We start from the raw sequence: 25,801 nt of genomic DNA on the forward strand, positions 1-25,801 counted from the left end.
GATGGATTCGAAAATTCACGCTACGATTGCTTGGGTGAAGGAGAGAGCCTTTCTCGAGCGCCGTCTCGTTACGCGCAATTATAATTAGAGGCGTCGATCGATACGCGCAGAAGAAGATGCGGGAAGGAAATCGAAAGTGTTTCCGATCTTTGGCTCCTCCGTTCATTTGTACGCTTTTTAAAACTATCTTCAATTAAAGTGATTTCTTTAATTTAAATCCTGTTTCATATTTATATTAAAATAAATAATTCTAGAATTAAATTTATCGAAGCTCTTGTATCTTGAATATATTATACATTTTGATTTGAATTACTATTCTATAAAATTTCTCTAACAACAATACATAAATCATATCGTGGGCTATCAAATTAATCGATAATAGATATAAAAAGCCATATCATTTAATTTTAATGATTCAACATTTAATCATTTAATGTATAAATTACCTTTTTATCATAGAGTATCTAATCCTAGTTTTTTAATGATAACAAAAATTATATTAATAATTATTATCGATTAATTCTAAATTTCGCTTAAAATCAATCGATCAGGGATTAAAGAGGAGATCGAAAGATGAATGAAATTATCACGATTCTTCTTTCATCTTTTTCGCCTAACCAGGTCAATATAAAAATAATGATATGAAGTAGCGAAAATCTTGGAGAAAAAGTAACGCTATGATATTAAGATTTCGTGATTGTATTATAAAACAAGTTACAATTTCTTGAAATCCATCGAATAATCGTTGACTACTTTTACGCGTATAAAATAATCAATTTGGAAATAAAATATTAATAATCGCGATAACAAAAGAGAATTTTCTTGCGAGATTGAAATATAGTTTTGCTTAGATCCAGTACGATTATTATAGTTACATTAGGCTGTGATCGATCATTCCCGTTTCTTTCACTCGAATTCTAGAAAAGTCACGTATTCGTGAAGATTTACGGGTCACGCGATACTTCGATAAAAATTAAATAAATACCATACATTAGCCCCGAACTCGTTCCCCCCTTCTTCCTATTTTTTCTTTCTTTCTTTCTTTTCATTAATCAATGACTAATCGGCGGGTTGCCCCGATATCACTTTCTGTGCGAGCCGAGATCTCGATTTCGTCGAAATTACAGGCTGTTGTCGCGCGGATTTTTTCACTGCTCAATGCTTCGAGTCGAGCTCGAGCGTGTTCCTCAATTTCTTTAAGTCAGAGGAAACTGGAATATTGAACATTAAGAAATTTCGATTCGTATTCTAGATATTCTGAGAATTTCGATTGTCTGACTCCGCTTGAAACTAGCCATCTCTTGTGTCATCTCTCGTACTTGATTTAATTTCACTTTCTTCGTAATAATTTCTAAGCCATAATCTAGGAATATTATTCTCTCTTCGAATTAACGTTGCTTTTGCAATATTCGTTGTTTCTCTATAAATAAATAAATATAAAAATATAATTCGAAGATGGTATTGGAATCTTGGAAGCGATTAAGTTCAATCCAGCTGAAACCATTCCAAACAGTTTAATTTAAAAGTTGAAATAATTCGTGTAATTTCCCTCCTATCCGGTTTATAAAAAGCGGGTTGATTTGAAGAAAGGGTGGTCGAAACTCGAAAATTTCACTTGTCCGCGATTCCAAGTCAATTATATGCGGCAGACGCATGAAATGCTTGTATAATATCGAAAACGGTTGAAACTCAATCGGATATACCCGCTTCTCTATGGAACACCGGCCTCGTTATTCCGTCGACTGGATACAAGCTTAATTCACGATACATTATTCATCGATGCATTCACCAACTTCACAATGGGCTCGCGATAACGTTAATTAAGGCTGATTTATAAGGAGCGCGTCATCCGACGCGATCATCTTCGATTATGTCGATAACGACCGGACTGACAACTCGAAAATGATCGTTCGATTAATTATCCAACCTCGTTCCAGTCTTTGCTTTCTATCATTTTCTTCTTCAAATGTATAAATTTTTCGTAAATTAGCGTTGTTTCGTAAATATATTATTTATTAAAACACGATAATGCACGATATGAGAATTCGAATAAGATATAATTACGTAAACTAATAATTAATATAGTAATAATTGTAATTAATTTTAATATTAAAATATTCATTGCGTGTAACAAAAGTTGGTTTCATTTTACACTCGGCATAATTAATTATACTTGTTCGATTAATTCAAATATCTAAAATAGCGCGAGCCACTGCGTCGAAAACAGTTGTTCCTCTTCTTCTTCGAAGAACGATTCGACGATTACTTGTTTAAAGTTCGAAGATCGAAAACGTGAAATTTGTCCCGTTCCGATTTAACAACGAAATTAGCAGAGAAAGAGACGAATGCAAGATCTAGAGGGAGATCTTGTTCGATTTAAGGGTGCATACAGAATTTCTAATTTGCATAGTTACGCAGAGCAGATGTGTGTGCCTCAAGCATATGCAATATTCAGGAAAATACCCGAGTATTCTCAGGTTCAAAGTTCTCGTGTGGTCTCGTAATCCTTCGAGAAAGGAGAGAAATTTCAAGCTTGCTCGAGTAATTAATTCAATTAAACGTCGTAATTATATAATATAACGTTACATCTTCGATTATATTCTTTATACCGAATATTCCAAACGTGTTAAAAGTAAGACAGCTCTCACGAAGACCATAACCTATATACGTTCTTTTATATGATCTTTTAAAGCCACTTCGATAATAATAATCCCGAATAACTAACCGATAAACGAATAAACGTTATTCGTAGCATTGTAAACGAATAATTACTCGAATCGAGTTTTAAAAGCCGAAATTTTTAACCCATCACTTTTTCACGACGACTAATAGTTTCTCCACGAGTTTTCTCGAAAACGAGGCAACTCTATATCAGGATAAAGGCGCGTCGTAAATCCGGACAGAGAGAAGATTTCTCCAACAGGTAGCAGCACGTTACGCGGCGAAATTCTCAAAGGAAAAGGGAGGGGGGAAAGCTCGGTCACGTATGTACGTGTACATGGATACGTATTAAAACACGTAACATTGAGAGATATACCGTGGAAAGTAAAACTGCGTTTGGAAAATGGCGTGGTTATTCATCGGCTCAACGAAACGTCCGTAAAACCCGATCCACTATTAAATCCAGGATCCCCTCGGGGATAAACTATCCGGAATATTAGCGCGAATCGAATCGATTTCGAGAATTTGGTAAATGTTTCATGGAATTTGAAAATGAATTGCAACTCGAAAAGAGTTAAATGCTCCACGCGTTTTCTATTAAATTTAAAGAACCGTGTATGTCTCTCGTTTATAACTTGCAATTGTACAAGATTTCGAATATCGAGTTAAGTTTAAATTTTTATTTTATCGACGACGGTGTATCATTAAGCTTTTCGAGAAACAAAATTCTGTTCATTTATGTTCAATAAAAATGGTTCGTTTCGCTCAGTCAACATTTCGAAATGTTAAATTTTCTTTTTTAATCGTCGTCCAAATAAAGTTACGAAACGTTGTACTTCGATATCGCCTTCGGTTTTCGCCCCTCTTTTTTCCAACTTGGGTCGATCGTTGCGTACCGCCGTAACGTTAATTCTCCGAGTTTTAGACGGCGGCGTAACGAGCAACACGCTTCTCCTTCGGGAGCGCGAAAGAACATTTGGGCGATGGCAACCTCGAAGGAGAAACGCCGTGCTCTTATTCGTACCGTAATTCAACCGAGTCGTTGCGTGAACTTGCGATCGTGTAGAGGAGAGAAAAAAGGAAGGAAGTGGAGGAGGAGAGGAAGAAAAAGGAGGATAAAGGAACTGAAAGTGGTCCAGAGTGCGCGCAATACACCCTCGAAACAAGAAAAGTTCGCCGTTCATTCTCTCGAGTATATAGCAATGAACTTTTAGAAACTATTCCTTTTTTTTTTTTTGGAGAAAATTCGAAAAATTTGAAATTCAAACGTTCCATTTTAATTTCACTTAATAGAACGAAAAGAGAAAATTATAGAAGATACTTTTTCGAAGTCAAATTATAAACTACGAAAAGAAAGAGGAAAAAGTGAATAACATTTTCGAGATTAAATCCCTTAAATTACGCATTTACCGTTGCATTTCGAAATCTATCAACGCCAATCTATCAAAAGGGGAAAAATCGCGATTTTCACGAAATCTTTTCAACCGATTCGAATCATTTCTCGATGCACGAGCATTCGAAGGATCGTAAGGATCGTAAGCAAAGAGGTCGATTCGCCCCGTTTCTACGTGTTCTTCTCGGGCAGAAGAAGTTTGCGCGGCCAAACTGCTGACTCGTGCGGAGGAACTCGGGGTTGCTGGTTCAGCGGTCACGTTTTTCGGCTCGCACGCGAAATCCGGAAAGCTGGCTCGACGGTTATGGTGCCACAGGTGTGCCCGATGGCCTCCTTTGCCGCTTCCAATTCCTCCCTTCCTCCTTTCCTCCCCCCTCTGTCCATTCGATTCTTGCCAATTAGCCTGCGGAACGTGATCGATCAATAATCGATGTATCAAACGCTTTTCCACTTTTCCATTTTTCGACGAGGAATAGTCTTCTTTTTTAGAGTTTCGATAATTGTAGAATGATGTGATTATCGTAATTCGGTGAACGAGAAGCGTTGCGTGGAAAGAGGGTGGAATTAGAAGAAAATAGGAGCGAAATAATGATGATGGATTATTTGGTTTGACGAATTTAAGATGCGTAGTTGGAGGATGAAAATTTGATGGAATGGGAATCTTACAAATTTTTGACAATTTCGAAAATTCGAGTTTGAAAAAGGGAAAGAGAGAGAGAGAGGAATTTCGTGATAATTTTGTTCCGTCGCGCGAACCAGTTCGAAATTAATTCTGGTTAAATATTCTATCGTGTTGCAAGAGAGAGAATATAAATTTGTCTATGAAAGTTTCAAAGTAAAGGTTTATTCAAGGATGTAAATGTAAGCGTTGAAACGAAAGCGGATTTTCTCGAATCATTACCCTTTCAGCCTCGTCCAAAATTGTTCATTTCGATCCGATCCCGATTTCCTTCTCATCTTCAACACGATAGAAACGTAAACGATTTCAAACCTGTGATATAAACCACGTGCAATTGTTATCAAAAAGGAATTAATGGAAACGGTGTAAAATTCAATCTGATTAATTATCTCTAACAAAGAGAGAAAGAGTATCATTCTTGGTCGAGTTAACCTCGGTGATTACTCCCGTAAACTATCCGTTTAATAATTATCGAATATCCAAATACAAAAGTAACGAGATCATGGACGAAAGTCATTAAAACGTTATTTCATTGTTAAAACACAGATTCGTATCGCGGTTATTGAAATTCAAATCAAATCTCAGAGAAAAAAGTACGAATGTTACGCAAAATTTTCGTATCCTTAAAAGAAAAGAAAGAAGAGAGAAACTCGAGAAATGGAGTCAAAGTTGAAGGAAGATGGAAAAATTTTTTGACCGCGTTTCAGGAGGAATCGGATCGAAATATCGAGAAACAGAAGGGTCGGCCTCGAACGAGATTAACACGGGCTTAATTGCTTCGATCGCGGTGTTAATCCGACTCACGAAAATCCGGCAGCTTAATTGCCACCGAGTTCGAAGCCACGGGGTTAACATGCCGCGCAACCAACCTGCTCTGCAATACCGGATTGCAATTAACGGCCGCCCATTTCCCTTCCTTTCCAAGAAAATCCAAGTCGATCGCCTCGATGGCTCGCTAATCCTCCTCGAAAAAAATGAATCGTCCTTCCTACTTTACCTGGATAAACCGGCCAATTATTCCTCCCGTGCTTGAAAATCGACCCGTGCTGTTTTAAGATTCGAGATTTTTACTCGAGTATTCGAGTATGTCGCAAACTTTTTAATTCGTAATTATTTGTGGATAGAATGATTCGAGTTTCTAGTGAAGGGCTAGAAAAGTTTTTATCTCGATTTATTTCGAGAATTGTTATATAAATTTTAAAATTATCGAATTTTTTTAATAATAAAATACTTTCGACAGGCTCGATTTTCGTTTCGATATACGATTATATATCACGGTGAAAATCGAACCTTCCATCCAGCAATATTTAATTCATACCTCTAAATGATTTTCAAATCGTCCCAACCGATGTTAATATCGTTTATTAAATTATTTAATTTCGTCTTTTCCGAATCCTTATTAACATTTTTCCTCGCGTCTCTTTTTTCTTCCATAAATATACCGATTCTATACCGATATTCAAGGATTAAATTCAGCTTTGCGCCTCTCCGTTAATAATTTCTCATCTCCCGTTTCGCGAATTTTCAATTTTCAATCGGAAATAAAGCGCGTTTATAAAGACGTATATACAAGTAAATAAAACCGCGACGCTTAACAATAGATTATCGCATTTATACGATCGATTCTGGATGTATTTGACACCGTTTGAAATATTCGTCGAGGTAACGCGTTTTATTTCGTAATTACATTTTTATAATATCCTCGGATACTTTCACAAATAATCCTCTCTTGTTATCAAAATCTGTGTTATACCGCTAATGAAATATCCTATTTCAAAGGGTATCGATATTTATCTACAATTAACCAATAACCGTTTCTCGTTTCAAACACTTGGAGCAACACTTAATTAAGGGCGATCCAAATATAAATTCCATTTCTCGAACGAATCGAGTATCCTTTTCTCGCGCGAGAGTGACAAAGGCAGCGAGAAAAACGGACAAAGAGACTTCGTATCTTTCGTTACACTGTTCGATCGACAAGCTTGTTCCCATCCTCGACACAGGCGAAATTCGTTGAACACGGTTTTTTGTTTTCCAGGTACGTATTCGAGCGTCGGTGAAGCGATTCGCGAGAGAATAATTGGCCTCAATCGATCACGGTTCGGTAAGTAAAAAAAACGTTGTTTCGAGGAAACTCGTGAAAATTCGCCGCACTTTCCATACATACACACGCGGTTATCAAGCTACGTCCATGTTCCATTCGTTCCAAAGGTAATATAAGAAACGTAAGAAACGTCGCGATTCGATTTCGCGTTCATTCGTTACGCTTCGAATAACACGATTCGATGGATCCAATATAATTCGATTCGCCAGACTTGGAGAGAGATGTTTAACTGTTTTCAATTCTGGAAAATTTGTCTACATTCGTCCCGATTGGAAGAAATATTAATAAACCTGTCACATTCCCTTTCGACGAAAAACACACATCGAGCTCCGTCGACGCAACATCGATGATTAATCGTATCTACTTACGCTTCCACGATATATAACTGCACAAAGATAGTCGTGCATAAATGTAATCACTCCGGAAGATTGATTCTCTGCCTTACTTTTTTTTTTTCTTCTTTAACGCGTATATCACATGCGTGTATCAGTGTCACTTTATCTCGATACTCACAGTTTCGCTACTGCCGATGAAATATTATACTCGATCACTTGGTACCCTTGGATGACAAATATGGAAATTAAAAATAATCTGGCTGGCGTATCTATCTAGAAAAGTCGTACAACACGGGTACGTAATAAGAATTTAATGCAGCTCCCAACGGGGTATGCTTGAATTAAAGGAGTGAAAAAAAGAAAAGAAGGATGGATTAACGATAGCGCGTTGGGTGTGGCTTCCGTGGTTGTAAATCTTATTCCGTGACAATTAACGGCTAATTTCGTCAAATGTCGTAAGACAAACACGGATTCTAAAATCACGAACTTCGTTTAAAAATAATTCTTGGAGAAAAATCTCTTCTAAAATATTTTCTAATACCAATACAAGAGCTTTTTTGATCGACAAGAAGATAGCAGTGTGAAAGTTACGCATTCCACGATATCGAATTCGATTATATTTGTCGATACCCAATTGTTACCGCGTTGATAAACAGCAATTAAAACGGTTCATCATTTTTCCTCGCGCGAATTAATCGATCCTTTCCCCTCCTCTCTTTCTCCGCAGAGTAAATTCGACTCATTTACTTGGCCATCGAGCTATAATTACGAGCGACGTAATTGCCTCGTCAATGTTGACGAATAATCGTTGATTAAACGGGAAGTCTGGTAAAATTATTACGACACGTCGGCCTGAACGATTTTCGATATTTGGATCTTGGTGGGAAAGAATGAATTGAATTTTTATCGCGTTATCCAAAATGAGGGGGGAAAAGGGGGGACGGGTAAATATTGTCCTTTTCGAGGATCGATCGAATCGGTTCGCGATTGTTTTGAAAATATCCGCGCTCGGCCCATGTAAATTAGAAGACAAATATTTTTGTACAAACTCGCGTTAAGGCGTGAACATTGATGCAATCGATACGTCGCTTTCGATTATGAAAGAGTAAAGCGAACGTACGCTATGAATATTTCATTCTTCGTATTATCCTGTTATACTCGTTAGCTTTTTAAATATTGAATCTCGAATGCGTCAAGATTAACGAGAGTTTAAATATAACTTCACGTGGACACGAGAAATTCTGATTAGCAATGGTTAATAGCGAAAACGACGACTTTTTCTTACCAACTGTGTTCAAAATCCTTGCGTCGACCCTTGTGAACCCCGTTTAAATTAACCAGATTTCTTATAGGTAAATATATCCAAAGTCCTTCCATCGACTCGTGTGAACCCCTTAACGAATCAAAGAAAACAAACTGTTAGTGGTTATTATAAACAGATTATTAAAAAGATTACTCTTTAACGATTTTAAAAAGCAATTCAATTTATATCAACTTTTACATTAATTTGCAGGACCCGATATCGTTATTATTCCACCGTGAATTTCGCGGTTCTAAAAGGTTGCTCGACGTTACCGGACGTCTAACAATTCTCACAACAAAGGAAAACTTTGCGAAACTTTGTACAGAGTTGTCTAAACTGACATCCGCTCCGTAACTGAACGACTCTGTTTCCTTTCCAGAGGGATAACGCGTTAGAGAAGCGTTGGAAGGAAGGAAGGACACGAGTCGTTAATCCTTTCAACGGGTTGTTTCGAAAAATTCCTCGCGGCGATCTTTCGTTCTGAAAAGAAGATCTATTCGTTACGTTGTAACGATGGCGCGTTTTCCAAAAAAAAAAAATTAATTCGTTGACGGAAAGAATTGTTCGAGAAGGCGAACGATTCTTTTAAAATTTCACGTGCAACGATGCAATTTGCGGCATAGTTTTTTTTTTTTTTTTTTTTTTTACTTTAATTTCGCTGCGGTTTGATATTTGCCGAGGAAATTAGCGGTGTAATTCTTGTACGCTTACGTGGAAGTTTACGAAGGTCAGTTTCGTTGGTATCTTCCGACGAAATCACGCCACTGGATGGAAAGAAAGTTTCTCGTTGCGTGCGAACGATCGTACGTCGAATGTACGATTGCCGCGAGTTAAGACGAAACTGCGATGTAAATATATTTATGCGGTCGTACGAAAAGGGGGCCACGCGAGTGTAACGATTCCTTTCGTTCAACCTGTTTAAAATTCGAAACCCACGACACGGTACAATTATCGTCCGCTTTTTCAAACATTTTTAAAGATGTGAATAAAAATTAAATCGTTCTTTCGTACCTTTTCTTCTTCTTTCTCCAAATATTTTTCACTTGATATCAAATTATACAATAATAGCAATTAGCAGTGACTTTAGTCTTTAATCCGCGCTCTCTTAATATCGTTTTTCAGCGAAGAATCTTTAAAAAAAGAAAAATTCACCTTTGAGAAACTCTGCGGGAATGATTCATTAAGATATGAACGGTCAACCTTTCAATTAAGACGAGAATATTACCCTCGAAGCGAGTTGGAAGGAAATTAATTCTTGAAATCGCTCACCTACCCCCACGATATTACGTTTTCTTTGCCCCGCGAATCTTGTTACCCCTCCTTCGCTATCCGAGTTAAGCCCCCGGAACTTTCTCCCATATCTACTCTGTCTTCGTTACAAGAACGTTGGCTAACAGCGTAAAATTGGCGCGTGAGAAATAGCTGAGCCGGGAATATTCCTCAAAATTCGAAATTTCAGGAACGAACGGATCAATTAATCGATCAATTAAGCAATGCCTTCAAGCTTAATTCCCAATGTTCTTCGCTCTATTAATTTCCAATATCAACAATTTTGATTATCTCCACTTCGTTTCCTTTTTTCCTCTCGTTATACGATTATCGTAAAATGGAACGAAACGAGACGCAAATATTGGGAAAGCGATGGAAATGGTTGCACAAAATCGAGGGGGGATGAAAAGTGAAGATTGATTTCGATGTTTCCATCGAGGAATACTTTTATTGTAAATGCGAATCGGGATGATGACTAGAAAAAGAAAAAAAAGGCAAAATGCACGCATCCCTGAGTTATCGCACCCTCGGCTCGATCTCCCACCGCAACAGGCGAATCTATTTTCAAGGGTGGGTCCGTTGCGCTTTGTCCAGCATGCGACGAGGCCGCTAATGACAGTTAATTATCATTAACTGCGGCGGTGTAATGGCCGCGCCACTATAATCTCGTTACGAGCGCACTTGGCCGGCGAATGCATTTTCGTGCACGATCCTGGACACGAATCTAAGCGACTCCTGACCGACGCGTGTGCTGATTTAAATACACGGCTCGCCCATTTCAAAGGCCGACCACCTCGTAAATTCGAAATCGCGAAACTGGTTATTATCCTCGGTGACGATATTTCTTCCCCATTCCTCCCTCTCTGTATTTCTAAACTTTTTTTTATTCCCTCCTGCTTTATGATCGAGCTTTCCACCCCCGATATGAGCGTTGATTAGCTTCAGTTTTATGATTCGGTCGAATAGCAGTTTAATTTTTTTCGAAAAGTGGCCATCAGCATCGGTATTAATTTTGAGAAATTCTTTTTTAAACGTAAATCGTAGATACACGTTGATAAGTCGATTTAATAATTAAATTAAAATCGCGTGTAATAAGTAACGAGTTGCATAATTCATTCCTTCTAATTTCCATCGTAATTCAATATATATTAGGTGTACACATCTTTGCGCGTCATTATTATTCTTAGAATAGTGAAACGTTTAAGAATAGACGATTTCCACGACGATGAAGTAAAATTTACGCTCATTCTTCTTCTCTGATCTAACATAAAATGAGAAATATTTTTCTCAAATTTTAAACCTCGAAGCAAAATACTTTGAACGCTGTACAAATATAAATCGTTTCATCAGCTGTGAGTTGAGTAGCATGGAGTAGAGTTAGGCGCGCTATCAAACCAACTTTCTGCATTGTACTTGGATGAAACTGTACGCGATATTAACATGGACGGTGCTTCTCTGTAAACTGTAACTCCACGGCTAATAACCCGTAGAACGTTGCTGATACTGGCATTGTAATCCTTGCATTGTCTTCTCTACGACCACTGATCAACTTAATCTTCCATTTACACGATCGATCGAATAAGTAAATTTGCTCCAACTTGAAATTTCCATTCGGTCCCCTCTTTGATTCTTCGCCATCCAACAACACTCTCCTATCTATTTTCACCCATCCTCAAACGCCATCTTCTCTCCATCCACTCTCTCTCCATTATCACCACCACGCAAGCATCATTTATCTCGCGAACAAAACGGCAAAACTTTCCTCTTATCTCGACAAATATTCTCTTGATATACACTCGCGTACAAATCCTCCCTCTCTCTCCCCGAAAAATAAAATAAAATAAAACAAAACAAAACAACTGCCCAACTCGTAAGCCGTCGTAAATCATTCGTCAGGGATGAAATAATTGGAACCCTCGACGAAACTCCAATGGATGGAATCGTGTTACGTCTTACCTCTCCCTTTGATCCACGTTTAATCCCATTAGAAGGAAGGGAGAATTCGCAGGGTGCGTTTACGGGACGAAAGGCGTGGAATTCTACTGGGATCAGTTACATCCCTCCTGTTATATATATTTCCTTCTGTTCCATTCTCGGCCAGCCACGAGAATACCATTCGGTGGTATCCCATGGGAGATGGCGGAGAGCGCGAGAAAAGTTCGGGATGGACGAGAAAATTTGGGGAAGGTGGCGAAATTGTTTCGGGGACGTCGTTTCGCCTGTTTACTTGGACGCGTGATTCGTCGATTCCACGTCGAATGAAACGATTCTCACGTTCGAAACACGAGAGTTGAATCGAAGGATCGTTTTTTTCTATATATCTAATAAATCTATAATCCACTGATATAGAATCAAGAATTAGAAAGGATAGATTTTGGTGTAGTTCTTTCGAGAGTTTCATATTTCTCGCGGAAAGGAAAGATTTGTAAGAGGAATTTTATCGTCTTCGATTTTCTTTTCTTCTTTTTTTTTTTTTTTTTTGCTTCGTTATTTCCGCCAGTATTGTTTGTTGCATCGCATATATTGACCCACGATATATTTATGGGCGAGAGAAACTTTACGAGGGGATGGATAAAAGTACTTTTTCGTTCTTTCTTTCTTGTTATTTTCGCAGAAGCCGGAAGTGCTTACACTTTCCTCTCCTAGCCGATGATCGATACATCGATACGGAGGATTCCCGGCACGGATATCGGTGGGAATGAAGAATCGTGTTTTTCCTCCGGGGTATTGGCGGGAAAATACGACGAGAAAAATGCGCGAATTTTTCTTATCTTTATCCGGGTTTGCCTTCTTCTTTTTCGATCTTTATTACAAATTTTTAAAAATTTTCTGACTGATATTTGCGTAGTGTAACGCAATGATTTAAAAAGAATCTGTTGAATTATTACTCGATCAAAAATTATCGATCTTCGAACTGATGATAACTTGGAGAAGAAATATATCCTCTTTGTTTCGAGAAAAATTCATCGTGCAGAGTGAAGAAGATTTCTTTCCAACCCAAAAATTTGTCTCAACAAAAATTATCATCGTTCGAACTGAATTATTATTATATATATAATTTTATTATTATATATATAATAATTATTATATTCGAACTTGAATTATTACTCGATCAAAAATTATCGATCTTCGAACTGATGATAACTTGGAGAAGAAATATATCCTCTTTGTTTCGAGAAAAATTCATCGTGCAGAGTGAAGAAGATTTCTTTCCAAAAATTTGTCTCAACAAAAATTATCATCGAACGAAATAAACAAAAAAGAATTTCTCAGAGACTTTACGTTCTCTGATTTATCGAGGATTTTGAGGGCGTGAAAATCGATGCTAACGACGTGACACAGGGTTCGTAAAAGGAAGTCGTTTGCGTCGACGACGTGATTAACCGTTTTATAAAACTCCATATCGACGACTTCTTCGGCTTTCCTATCACTTTCAATGCGAGAAAAATCTTGTACGATTATCCAATCGTACTTCCAAGTTAAAACTCTTCTCTTTCCAAGCTGAAATTCCCGCGTTTGTCTCGAAACTTTGTAATATCGTGACCGCAATAATCTTTAATAATGCGAGCGTGGAAAGCAGGAAACGTTGTTTCAACCATTCTCCTGCAACCAACTGTAATCCACTATTTATAGCGGCATTTAGATCCAACGGAAGAAAGAAGAATCTGTTGAATTATTACGATTGTTACTCGATCAAAAATTACCGATCTTCGAACTTGGAGAAGAAATATATCCTCTGTTTCGAGGAAAATCGAAATTCATCGCGCAGAATAAAGAATACCTAACACCTTCGAAACGAGATCTGTATCGACTCATCGTGTCGAAGAATCTTTAATCAAAAAGCGATCCTTCTAATTTTTAACATCGACGTTAATATATTTTTTACTACTTTGAGTGCACGCGGAGAAGCGGATTCGACGAGGGAGAAGAAAGGATGCAGTTTGAAAAATGATGGAACAGGTTTGATCCGCGTGACTGATCAATAGAGAAGAAGGAGAGTCGATAAATCATCCGTATTGCACAAAGCCCGTGGAATCCCGTTAAAAGAATACACGAGGTAAATCGGACGCGAAGGGAACGAGAATTATATTCCACGGGGACTCGTTACTTCGACGACCGACCGTATTGAAACGAGTCGAGGAGAGAGCGCGAGAAGATATCGTAGAAACGAGGTAATTTATCATCGAAAGAGACACTTGTCTCGCCTCGACCAACAGGAAAGGATAATACGAATCGTAACGTCCTTCCAGAAATTTGTTTCGTTGAAATTTTCTCCTCCGATAAAAACGGACTCGTGTCACAACTTGCTCTTTCCAAAAGCATCGCGGATCAATTATCTTCTCCATTTTCGAATCTCGCCTCTCCTCGAAAGCACAAATGAAGAATAAATCGTTGAAATTTTCCTTTATTATTTAGAATTCTGGAATCGAGTGTCTAATGATAGAGTAACTTTGTATTCGCCCCGGAAAGAGATGGATTATTCCACTTTCAGAGTTCGCACAATTTCGAAATCGTTCATCCTTGAAAAGTCATTTGATATTACGTATATCGCATATAAGATGTCTCGGAAATAGATCAAGTCAAATTGCGACAATTCTGCAAATAGTCAAAAGGAATCGAGTCGATCCATTTAAGAAAATAAATAAAAAAATGACAATTAACTCGAATCGATGAAAAATTATCGTCTTCCATATATATTTATCTAGATCGAAAATATATCTCTCCTTCTTTTCTCATTTTTTTTTTCCACCCTCGAATTTCCCCGGCAATTTGTTCCGCGACTCCTATTCGACCTCCAAACGAATATCGTCAAAAGGAATCAAATCGATCCATTTAAGCAAAAATAAATAAAAAAAATAACAATTAACTCGAATCGATGAAAAATTATCGTCTTCCATATATATTTATCTAGATCGAAAATATATCTCTCCTTCTTTTCTCATTTTTTTTTCCACCCTCGAACTTCGCCGGCAATTTGTTCCGCGACTCCTATTCGACTTCCAGACGAATATCGTCAAAAGGAATCGAGTCGATCCATTTAAAAAAATAAATAAAAAAAAATGACAATTAACTCGAATCGATGAAAAATTATCGTCTTCCATATGTATTTATCTAGATCGAAAATATATCTCTCCTTCTTTTCTCATTTTTTTTTTTTTTCCACCCTCGAACTTCCCCGGCAATTTGTTCTGCGACTCCTGTTCGACTCCAGACGACGTTATAATTTTCACGAGACTGCATATACTGCACGGCTGCAATATGTATGTACGCGCGCGCGCACATCGACACGTCGTAAAAGGGAGGAGGGTAGATTTTCAGGCTGAAATTCTGCAGCATCCTCGGAAGCAAATTCCATTATTCTTCGTTAGGGTGAAGCAAACGGAAAATTGCGGTACGGTGTACAGTGGGTGAGGAAGAGAGGGAGGAGAGGGATGAAACACGAGCAACATTTGCCCCGGTCCATCGACCACAGCCTCCACAGATAGTTAAATCCTGTTTACAGCTTTCAGAAATTCTAATCTTCTCTGACGAATCGTTTCCCTCGTATCTTTTCTCTCTTCTTCAGAGAAAGCACTCGAAAGCACACTGTTCGTCGATTATCTTTCGTCACTTTTCTTCCTCAAACTTTAAAGTTAACTTTAACGCTATCCATGCGAGCACCAAATATATATTTATCTACTTTTAATGTACTCTTCTTCTTGAAAAGACACGCGAGAAAAGTGTATTCGTGTAACATTCGCGTTTTATTTACAGTTAAATCCTGTTTACAGCTTTCAGAAATTCTAATTTTCTCTGACGAATCGTTTCCTTCGTATCTTCTCTCTCTTCTTCAGAGAAGCACTCGAAAACACACTTGTTCGTCGATTATCTTTCGTCACTTTAAAGTTAACTTTAATGCTATCCATGTGAGCACCAAATATATATTTATCTACTTTTAATATACTCTTCTCCTTGAAAAGACACGCGAGAAAAGTGTAACATTCGCGTTTTTTAGTTAAATTTATCTGTTTCATCAGCTTTCAAAAATTTTAATTATTTTCTCTGATGAAACATTTCCTTCGTATCTTCTCTTTCTTCTTCAGAGAAGCACTCGAAAGCACACTTGTTCGTCGATTATCTTTCATCACTTTAAAGTTAATTTTAATCCATGCGAGCACCAAATATATATTTATCTACTTTTAGACACTTTTCTCCATAAAAGAACACGCGAGAAAAGTATTCGAGTATTCGTGTAACATTCGCGTTTTATAGTTAAATCCTGTTTACAGCTTTCAGAAATTCTAATTTTCTCTGAGGAATCGTTTCCTTCATATCTTCCTTCTCTCTTTCTCTTCTTCAGAAAAAGCACACTGTTCGTCGATTATCTTTCGTCACTTTTCTTCCTCAAACTTTAAAGTTAATGCTATCCATGCGAGCACCAAATATATATATCTACTTTTACACACTCTTCTCCATGAAAGGACACACGCGAGAAAAGTGTATTCGTGTAACATTCGCGTTTTATTCCCGTCCCACTTTCCTTCGCCCCACTCTCTTTTCCGCGTAATCCAACGATCGTGTCCACATGCAACGAAATTTTGCCGGCTCATTGAAAAGTTTTCGCGCGTTCAATCCCACGAGTTGACCAGCACAGCTTATTACTCTTGTTTCGCCCGTTCCCCGCCACACGTACGCATTAAACCGAGGATTCCTTATCGCGGCCACCGTTTCCGCGCTTCATTTCCCGTAACGATGATATCGAGGAAAGTTTAATTAACTTTAACTCGCCGTTTTGTTCGGGATGAAAAGATTGCACCCTCGTTCGCGGGATATATTAAACTTGCTTCGTTTCGTCCACGAATACAGCCATGAGTTCTGTGAAACCATCTTCGCCTCTCGGAAGATTATTAATATTTTTTCTTTTTTTTTGCTCGCTCGTCTCGTTTATCGAAACTTAGGAGGAATATTTCGAATAGAAATTGAAAATGATGAAAGGATATACGGGGAACATATTCCGAGGATAATTCCGTTGGAAATCTTCTTCCGTTGTTTAGATAACGCGATTCGAATTTTAATGGTTGGAGGGAAGAATAAAGCCGTTTAATTTAGAGAATAATTTCTTACTCGAACAACAACAGTTAGCTATAGCGCTCTATAATTGTAAACCCGGCTAACGAATAAATATTATTCGTGCATTTTAAATAACGTTTACTCGTTGGTATTCAATTTTCTCTTCGATATATTAATAGAGTTGCGAGAGACTTAATTGAGTTGAGAGTTTATCAAATATTAGAGATCGTTGAATTATATAAAATATTTCCAGGGAATGTTTGATACAATATAAAAGATAGATGGCGTCGTTAACTTCGTCCCAGAAACGCGAATATAAAACAAGTTTAAAATGCAAATAATGTATAAGCAAGATGAATATTCTTTATTCTCAACGTCATCTTAACTACGTCTCAAAAAATCTCGATATAATTGTTTACCTTTTGAAAAAATTTATCCTACGCAATTGTAATTCGCGTTATGCATTCCGATTTGTCCTTCGCTCTTGAAAAATACCTGTTAAAATCCGTTTAATCGTGTTTCAAATAACCGAACAAACAGAGCTGCCAGAGTTATCCACGGATTCAATTTCGCGAATTACTATCGCGTTCTCAGGTGCAAATATTAAACCATTATACCATTGATATTACTTCTCTTTATAACGAGCCACGCCAACCGTGAAATACCCCGGCGAAGGAATCTTGAAATTTTCTACCGCTTGGAAATTTTCGCTTTGAAACCAGCATCCCCCTGCTTTCGATTACTCTCAATTACTCTTCTTTTAAATGAGAATGAGATCCGTACCGCACTTTCAACGTTCCAGTTAATTGATCGTTTTGGCGCGAGACCAGCCAGAGAAATTTAGAAATACCGAGCAAATAGATTGTGTAAACGTTACTCGTACTCGTAGGAACCGACTACGAATAGGTGTACGTGTCTTCCGGTGAAGAGAAACTGTTATTATGCGATATATTATACAATGTGATTCTAAAAGTCGTAAGATCAAAGATTGATAACGTAGATAGCACGTTTATATAACAGGAAGTTTCCCATAAAAAGTACGAGATCAACGCTTGAGAATTAATAATCGTATTACGTATACAACGATGAAATCTTCAAGTAGGAATCACGGTATAGAATATAACACGTTATGGAGCTCTAAAGCTTAAGATTTACAAGGCCAATCCTTTAGAATTAATTAATTGTTGCGCGTATAATATCAAGACCTTTATATCTAGTACAAATAGCAACGAATAATAAGGATTAAGTAGAAAGCTGTCGTGGTGGAGGGAATAAAGCGTCTGCTTTCGAATTTGAAGATCGTCGGTTCGAATCTTACTGAATTCTATCGTTTTTTTCTTCGATTTTTACATACGTATCGTACAAAACTATATTTATTATCGACAAAAATTGATTTAAGGAAGTTATTACGTTAGTATATTAACACCTTTCTTCGATAGCTTGGAACTATAAAGAGACCATTTTCAGAACCTCTTATCACTATTCTACCATCTTATCGTCTACTATCATCCGGAATCCCAACGCTCTTAATAACACTCCAGAACCATTCATAGCTAAACATTATCTCACCAATCCTCTTAAACCCTCTAAATTTAATCAATACTCGAAAATAGTCTACGGTAATATTCTCTCTCTGTGTTGTCTCCTTTCACAATATTATTCAAAATGGATATATAACTATAAATTAACCGCAAAACAAAGGTTATCGACACTCCAAAGCAATATCTTGTATACTATATATATATCATCCAAATATAATAGAAATGTATCTTTCTGTATGTATCTTGGAATAATAAGACAAACTGAAATAGGGGGACTAACTTACTAACTAGAGATTTTGGGGGAGTGATTGAATCAAAAAGTTTCTTCTTCGTCCTCAATAATAAATTCTCCGTCACATTTATTCTGAAATAAAATGAAAAAACAAAATCTTTCTCGATGTTCAAATGACACAATCGTGATGACCACCAGGAAGATTAGGTTGGAAAATTAATTGACGTTCTATTAGCGGGCGGGCAGCGTGGCTGTTGATGAATTTCTGATTAATAGTGACGGCATGATCCTAGGATAATGTTTGAACATAATGGACTTGGATCTGGCCATTACCCGACCACATTAGTGTCCGGCTAAGAAAATAGAGTAAGAGAGAAGTTATTAATATGAACAAAATAATGAGATTGGAAAGAAATATATCGAAATATACATCAGATTTAGATTGATTTATTAAAGGATTTATTAAAATATCGAGATTACAATTTTTATTCTTAAATCGAGATAATATATATCGAGAGAAAATAATTGTTAATCTGATTTTTTCTTAAAATTCTACATTTTAAATTCGAACGATGTATAATAAAAATATATCTCGCCCTTGTTACAGTGAAACGAAACGGTTATAAACTGACACGGCCCTGTTCGAAAAGTATCGAAATTCCCCAAAGGTTTGAATCCATCTCGAGAGCTATTCGAACAAAACTCGAAACATTCGCGACCCTTTGAGAGAAAAGATAAAGAAAAAGAAAGGATGAAATCGTATGAAACGTGGAGAGAAAAATATATATAGGATCTCTATCGATATATATCTAAGAGTAAAGACAAATAATGTGAGAGATAAAGTAGCGTATGCTTTAATTCAAACTTGAATCGTGATTTTAATTTTTAATTTTTTAATTTATCCGAATATTTTTAGATCTAAGTGATCATATTTTAATTGGATTTTATTCTACTCTGAATCTCTGAAAATATAGATGATTTTTAACTCTAAAAATGTATTAAAATCCAATTAAATCGTAATCGATCGAATATTTTAAACTTTGAATTTAAAATTTGTATGTATTATAATGAAATCTCATTAAAGATTTTTAAGCTCGACCAATTTCTTTTTTTTAACTTCAAAATCAATTTTGATCGATTGAATATTTTAAACTTCCGACTCTAATATAATAATAATTGGATTTTATCGAGAGTGTCGTTTTCTGAAGTTATCGATCACGATTACAACTACTTTTATATCTGTGAAAAACATCAATTTATTTTTTTTCTTTTTTTTTTTTTACTTCAAAGTGAATTGGGAATTGTTTCAACGTCGAAGTGGATTTTAATCGATTAAATATTTCAAGTTTCGATCGGAGCTCGTTAAATTGTACGGCGAAAGACGTGATACGATAAAATTGTTTAATCGAAACTTCCAAGGCGATGATAATTTCCAACATCCGTGCGTAGCAAAGTTTCTCGAGTTCCTTGTGAAAACTCAATCTTCTGGAACAACGCTTGCTTGGAAATAATCGCGATGCAAAAGTTCCTTAATGCAATCCCTTCAACTTTTTGTATTATCTCCGTTTTAACTTTTTCTTTTTTTTTTTTTACCGTTGATTAATCGATCGATGATTAATAAAAATTACACATGTTTTAATCCGATAAATCGTGTTATTTGCATTTTATACTTTGTACTTCGTGAGAGGTATGAAAGGTTTAAAAATTCTGATCAAGAAAAGATGAGATTAATGGGGGGAAATAAAAGATCTTTAATCATGTTCCTCGTGGAAAGAAGTTTAAAGTGGTCGTTAAAGTTATATAAAGAAAAATTGGTCGGTTCCTCTTCGAGAGATAAACTCTTTTTACAACAAATGAAACGTATATGTCATATACTCTAAAACGCGACAGGCACTTTTAAGGAATTCTTATTAATTTTATAGTTCTATATTTTTCAAAGTTGAAAGAAATACTTTCCACCTTATGCTTCTTCCGTATACGATATTTCGTCGTGAAGTTATTTTGACGTTTCATAAACGTTGCATCCTATTTCACATTTTCCAATACGAACTTTTATTTTTCGACAAAATCTTTAATTATTTTCATATCTTTGTACAATTTACAGAAAATTTCTTCTTCCTTCGTCAACAATTAACAATACAACACATGATTGCAAAACTCAATGCATAATATATCGAAATGGAATATATAAGAATGGCATTTGCGTACACGATTAAAAAACTTAAAGATTTCAATAAATAAGTTTCATTTGAAATTTTATTAAAAAAAAAAAACATTTATTATTAATATTCGAAGGAATTTTCTATGCAAACAAATGAAATAATTCCAATCGTAAATAATAAATTTAATTCATCGTTCGAAATATTCTTCTGTAATATTTATTACTTAAAAAAAAAAATTGTAATTAATATTCGAAGCAATTTTAATAATTCCAATTGTAAAGTAACGTTAATTCATCGATCTTCTCCCGTCGTTTACTACTTAAAAAAAAAGGAAAAAATTTTCAAATAATATTCGAAAGAATTTTTTCTTTCTTTTAATCCTTTTTAATATCGATCGATCGCGCGAAGACGCTTTTAAAAACGCCTCGAAATACAATTATTACAACGAAGAGCAATGATTATCGACGCTGTCGATCGCTCGTCGATTCGAAATGTAAATAATAAACACGGGAGTACAACGTTAAGCGAAGTTTGAATGATCGTCGCCGCGTATTATTATGGTCGTGGAACCGGTGAAATTTAATTACGATTCACGGTCGAACGTTCGTCAGTCGTGCGAAGCGCTTCGCGAGCATCGGTTTACCGTCGACACGCGTTTCTACAGGGAACGCGGAACGCGTTGTTCGCGGTGCGTGGCGCGTTTTAACGTTCCATTTTGTTTCGAGTGTAAAAAGGATTAAAAAAGAGGAGGGATATTTTGTTCGACTGCTTTTTGACCGGTGGTGTAAGCCACAGTTTGGAAATACGGTTACGGACGGAAATAGAATTTTCTTTTCTTTTTTTTTCGGCATCGAAGCTATTTCTTTCTTCTTTTTCTCTCTCTATTTTGGATTATTTTACTCGAAGTCGCATAAAATTCTTTCTTTCTTTCTTTCTTTTTCCAATTTAATTGTTGCGAATAACGGTGAGAAGTAATTGTGGAGTGCATTTCGTGGATTTTTTGTTAAGGAAAAATAAGAAAGGAAATTCGCCACAACGTTGAAAGAGAATGTAAAAAGTAGAAACGTACTTTACAAACTCGAATAACATAAGTTTAAACAAACTCGAAAGTCTTTAATAATAATAAGAATTATTCGAGCCAACAATGCGTATATACAAACGTTGTACGCTCAAAGAGAGAGTACACTTTCGACTTATTCTTTTCTTCTTTTTTTTTTTTACATACTCGAGGGAAATATCAACCCTTCCTTTTTAACCCCATCAAGTACCCTACTCCCCAGAAAGCGTAACCGAGATCTTTAAACCAACTAACCTCTCCGAAAGAAGACTCTCCAAACACTTGGAAATAATCCATCGACATCGAAGGGAGAGATGCTCGGATATTTTTAAAAAAATGGATTTTCTTTTTTATTGGACCCTTTTCATATTTCTTGAAATTTTCCAATTTCAAGGTTACAAATACGCGGTCATAAAATACGTGGCAGCGAAACGTGATATGATATTTATGGAACTATAAAAATTTGAAACGCGTCACGAACGTCAATAACGCTCATCGAAAGTAACAAGAGTTTTCACTTCTCGTTACACTTCTCGATATAAAACTTAATCGTCACCAAAATATATGCAATAATACGATTCGTTTTACTTATTTTGATTCAAGCAAAATAATCGAGTAAAATAATCCAAAATAGAGAGAGAATCGAAAATCAAATGAAGATCGTGCGAAAGTTGGAAAAGATGGACCAACGACGATAAAAAATCATAAATCATCCAACGACGCGTTGCAACAAACTACGATAATTTTCTCCTTCTTCTTCCATAATTTATAAAAAAAACAAAAGAGGGAGAACAAAGCGCAAGCAGAAGGAAAAGTTGGATAAAAAGAAGAAAGAAAGCAATGAAACTAATTACGACGGCGAGGAAGGACACTGCTTTAAACCACTTTACAAGGCAATTCGTGGCGGAAGCTGCGCTCCTGATGGACCGTATCAACAGCGTGTATCCGTTTTATCATGGCCCGTTCTCGGCCGCGTTACGGCCACCGTGAAAGATTCGCTATGGAGCGTAATGCCAACCCCTAACGCGGATGGAACGAGACGTGGCACGCCATCGCACGAGTTGCCAACCCAACTTCGTGTTTCTAAATATTTTAAATCCTCCGCGGATCTTCGCGTGAAAAAAATGGGCCGAACCCATTCCGTTCTCCTTTGCTTGATAGATGGCTTTTTCCGAAGAGGAAGGAAATGGCATAGTTTCGAAATTGGTCGAAATAGATCGTGGTTGAGATTGGAATTGGCTTTGATATTTTGGAAGATGGAGAAGAGAATATTTAGTCATGAAACGAGGTTGATGAAAATAAGATTCCATAGATCAATATCTATCCGTGGTCTTTGGAACTTCTTGAAAATTATTAGAAATCTTTTTCAAAAGTCAATCTATCGAATCAAAATTAGCTTGTTTGGATTATTTTCAATCCGTATTCCAGTTGTGAGTTATATTAAGCATCGTTTAAAAGTAATGGAGGATGGAGAGAGGGAAGAATTAATGAAGTTTTCGTCGTGATAATTATTTAATTACAAAAAAGTAAATAAGATGGATTAAAATTTGCAAAGGAGGAGATATTAAGGATAGATTAGATAAAATCTGTAGCAGTGTAGCTTGGCTAATTGGTTGAAATGCGGTTGTTGAAAACGGGAATGGGAAAGTTGAGGGACACGGTTGCGTGCAATTATGACAATTTCTCGGGCCAAGTTTCGCGTGTCGATTATTTTCTTCGGCTCGGCCAAGTTTCACAAGGTCGAAAGAGAAGTTGCGGATATATCGCGAATTACGTTTTCGAATTTACGAACACGAGTTGGGAAATTTTAATCAAACGATTCCCCAAGGGCTTCTTCTCTCTGTTATTCGCAAGATTTCGATCGAATTTATTTTTATTTATCTTCTCGATTCGTTCCAATATTTTTTATCATTTATCGCTTTTATTTCGAATAATTGAAAGTTGGTAGAAAGCTACAGTTATTTTTTTGTTTTTTCAATAACTTGTTCCCTTTCTTTTTTTTTTTTTTTACGTATCATAAATTTCCAAATTTAAAAAAAATGTTCGATATTTGTATTACTTCTGGGCAAAAATTCTTTTATTGAACCGACTTTTATCTTATTTTAATTTTTCCTTTACAGAGGCGACAGATTATTCGAACATAGAATATATTTAAGAATAAGAACGAGAGAGAAACGTCATTGCGATGATTAGTCGGGCGAACGACTTTTGAACGACGAGAAATAATGAGAACAGATGTTCTCGCTCCGATTACCACGTTATCAAACGCGCTTCGTGCGAAGAAATTCATTGTTGAGAGGAGGAGCGCGGGATGCATCCATCCGGCCGTGATTAGTATATAACTAATATCGTAATTAAGCTTTCGCGTTCGACGAGGAGGGAATACGGGGAGGCATTGCCGTGCAACTTGGCGAATCTAATTTCAACCTGCAACTATGCACATATTTGATTGAAACGTACACATCCACCTCTTCGAAACTCGATGAATATTCAACGACCCATCACTATCCTTAAAACGTGTCGCTCCGCTGTTCCCGAATAAACGTCCCGCGTTAATTTATCGAGCATCGAATTATAATGCGCTCTATTTATATAAATACACGTAACGTGGAAGTTAAAAAAAAAAAAAAAAGAAAAAAGAAAAAAGGAGAAAAATGTGAAGGGGAAATTTGGCAACGACTTTTCGAAACCAATTTTTCTATTATCGATCATTTCGAAATATTATAATGGAGAATAGAGTGGTAGATGGATGAAGCGGAAATAGCGGATGAACGGAAGATGGATGAGGCAATAGTTGAGAAGATGGTGGATTAATGAGACGAGATGTTGAATCTCGTGATGCAGTTTAAAGAATTTCGTACGAATATCTTCGTAAGTAATATCGAATTAAATCTCCAATTTTAGATTTTTATGAATTTTTAAGATATACCATAATTTTAGTAATTATTTATCGTTGTAATAAAAAGATTTTAGAGCAAAGAGAAAGTATTGCTATATCGAACGAAGGTAGATGTCGTAAAAATTGGTACGATTTTTTTCACGTATTTTTATTTGTTACGTATTTGTTACCGCTCTGGTTCCTTCTGAATATTTCAAAGATTATTCGTGCATCACCCTTTCGTTTGAAATCGACTATACGAAAGTATAACTTTGACATAAATATTTTTCGTATATATATCAAATATGCAGGTTATCGTGGAGACGAGGAGCGTGCCAAAATCGCAAGGAAACATATATGTAAAAGAAAAAGAAAAAAAGAAACCGAGTTTGAACCGAGTTTGTAAAAAATATTGGAACACGTATTGAATTTTTAAAGTAAATATTACTCTTTTCGAAATTACACGTAGCTTTCGATCACGTATTCCGAAACCATTCATACTTTCTCTTCTCTATTCAATTTTTTTTTTATCTCTCTCTCTAAATTCTGAAAGACGAAGAAATATCCTCCGATTCTATTTTTTTATTTCCTCCAAGTGAAAATAAATTTCTCCAACTCGCGTAGAAAACAAAAAAAAGAAAAGGAAAGGAAAAAGTTATGAAAATTGACACGGACAAACTTCTCGAAAAGTTAAATTATTAAATTGAACGAAACATTCACTTACAAATGCTGCATCTTCCGTCTAGAAAGAGAGAGAGAGAGTAAAGTCGAAGAAATTCTTGAAAAGAAAAAGAAGTTTTGAGAGCTTAAAGGCCGATATTATCCTCCTGGATTCCGCCACGAAACGTCGCGTCACGTCGTCTGGGAGGGTCGGGTACATAAAGTTGGACGGCGTTAACGGGAAACGAAAATGGACATCGGACGCGCGGATATAATCTTCGACGGTCGTAAACCCCGTTTCTGATCCGAGGCGTCGTGTTCACGACGAAAAAAGCGGCGACGGTCGGATATCGGCGCGGATGAAACCTGCACGCGTCGCTTGAAATCCGATAACATCGACCCTTCTCTTTTCCTCGCTCTCCTTCTCCAACGCAATTTTCCCGATTTCTCCTCTTTCTTATTACACAAGTTTGTTAC

The 25,801-nt window shown here is 36.5% G+C and overlaps 1 protein-coding gene across 4 annotated transcripts in view; it reads left to right on the top strand.

The window, feature by feature from the left end:
- The window catches only part of LOC410373 (leucine-rich repeat-containing protein 15), a 121,403-nt gene that overhangs the window by 42,035 nt on the left and 53,567 nt on the right, over window positions 1-25,801 (top strand). For 3 of the 4 annotated variants that reach the window (XM_006565222.3, XM_006565223.3, XM_006565224.3), the window contains one exon: window positions 6,772-6,837. The exons of the other annotated variant lie outside the window; for it this stretch is intronic. The gene's annotated coding sequence lies outside the window, so the exon portion shown is untranslated. The remainder of the gene's footprint in view (window positions 1-6,771; window positions 6,838-25,801) is intronic. 4 annotated transcript variants of the gene reach the window in all.

This window comes from Apis mellifera, linkage group LG12 (assembly GCF_003254395.2).
Source record: "Apis mellifera strain DH4 linkage group LG12, Amel_HAv3.1, whole genome shotgun sequence".
In the NCBI taxonomy this organism is placed as follows: domain Eukaryota; kingdom Metazoa; phylum Arthropoda; class Insecta; order Hymenoptera; family Apidae; genus Apis; species Apis mellifera.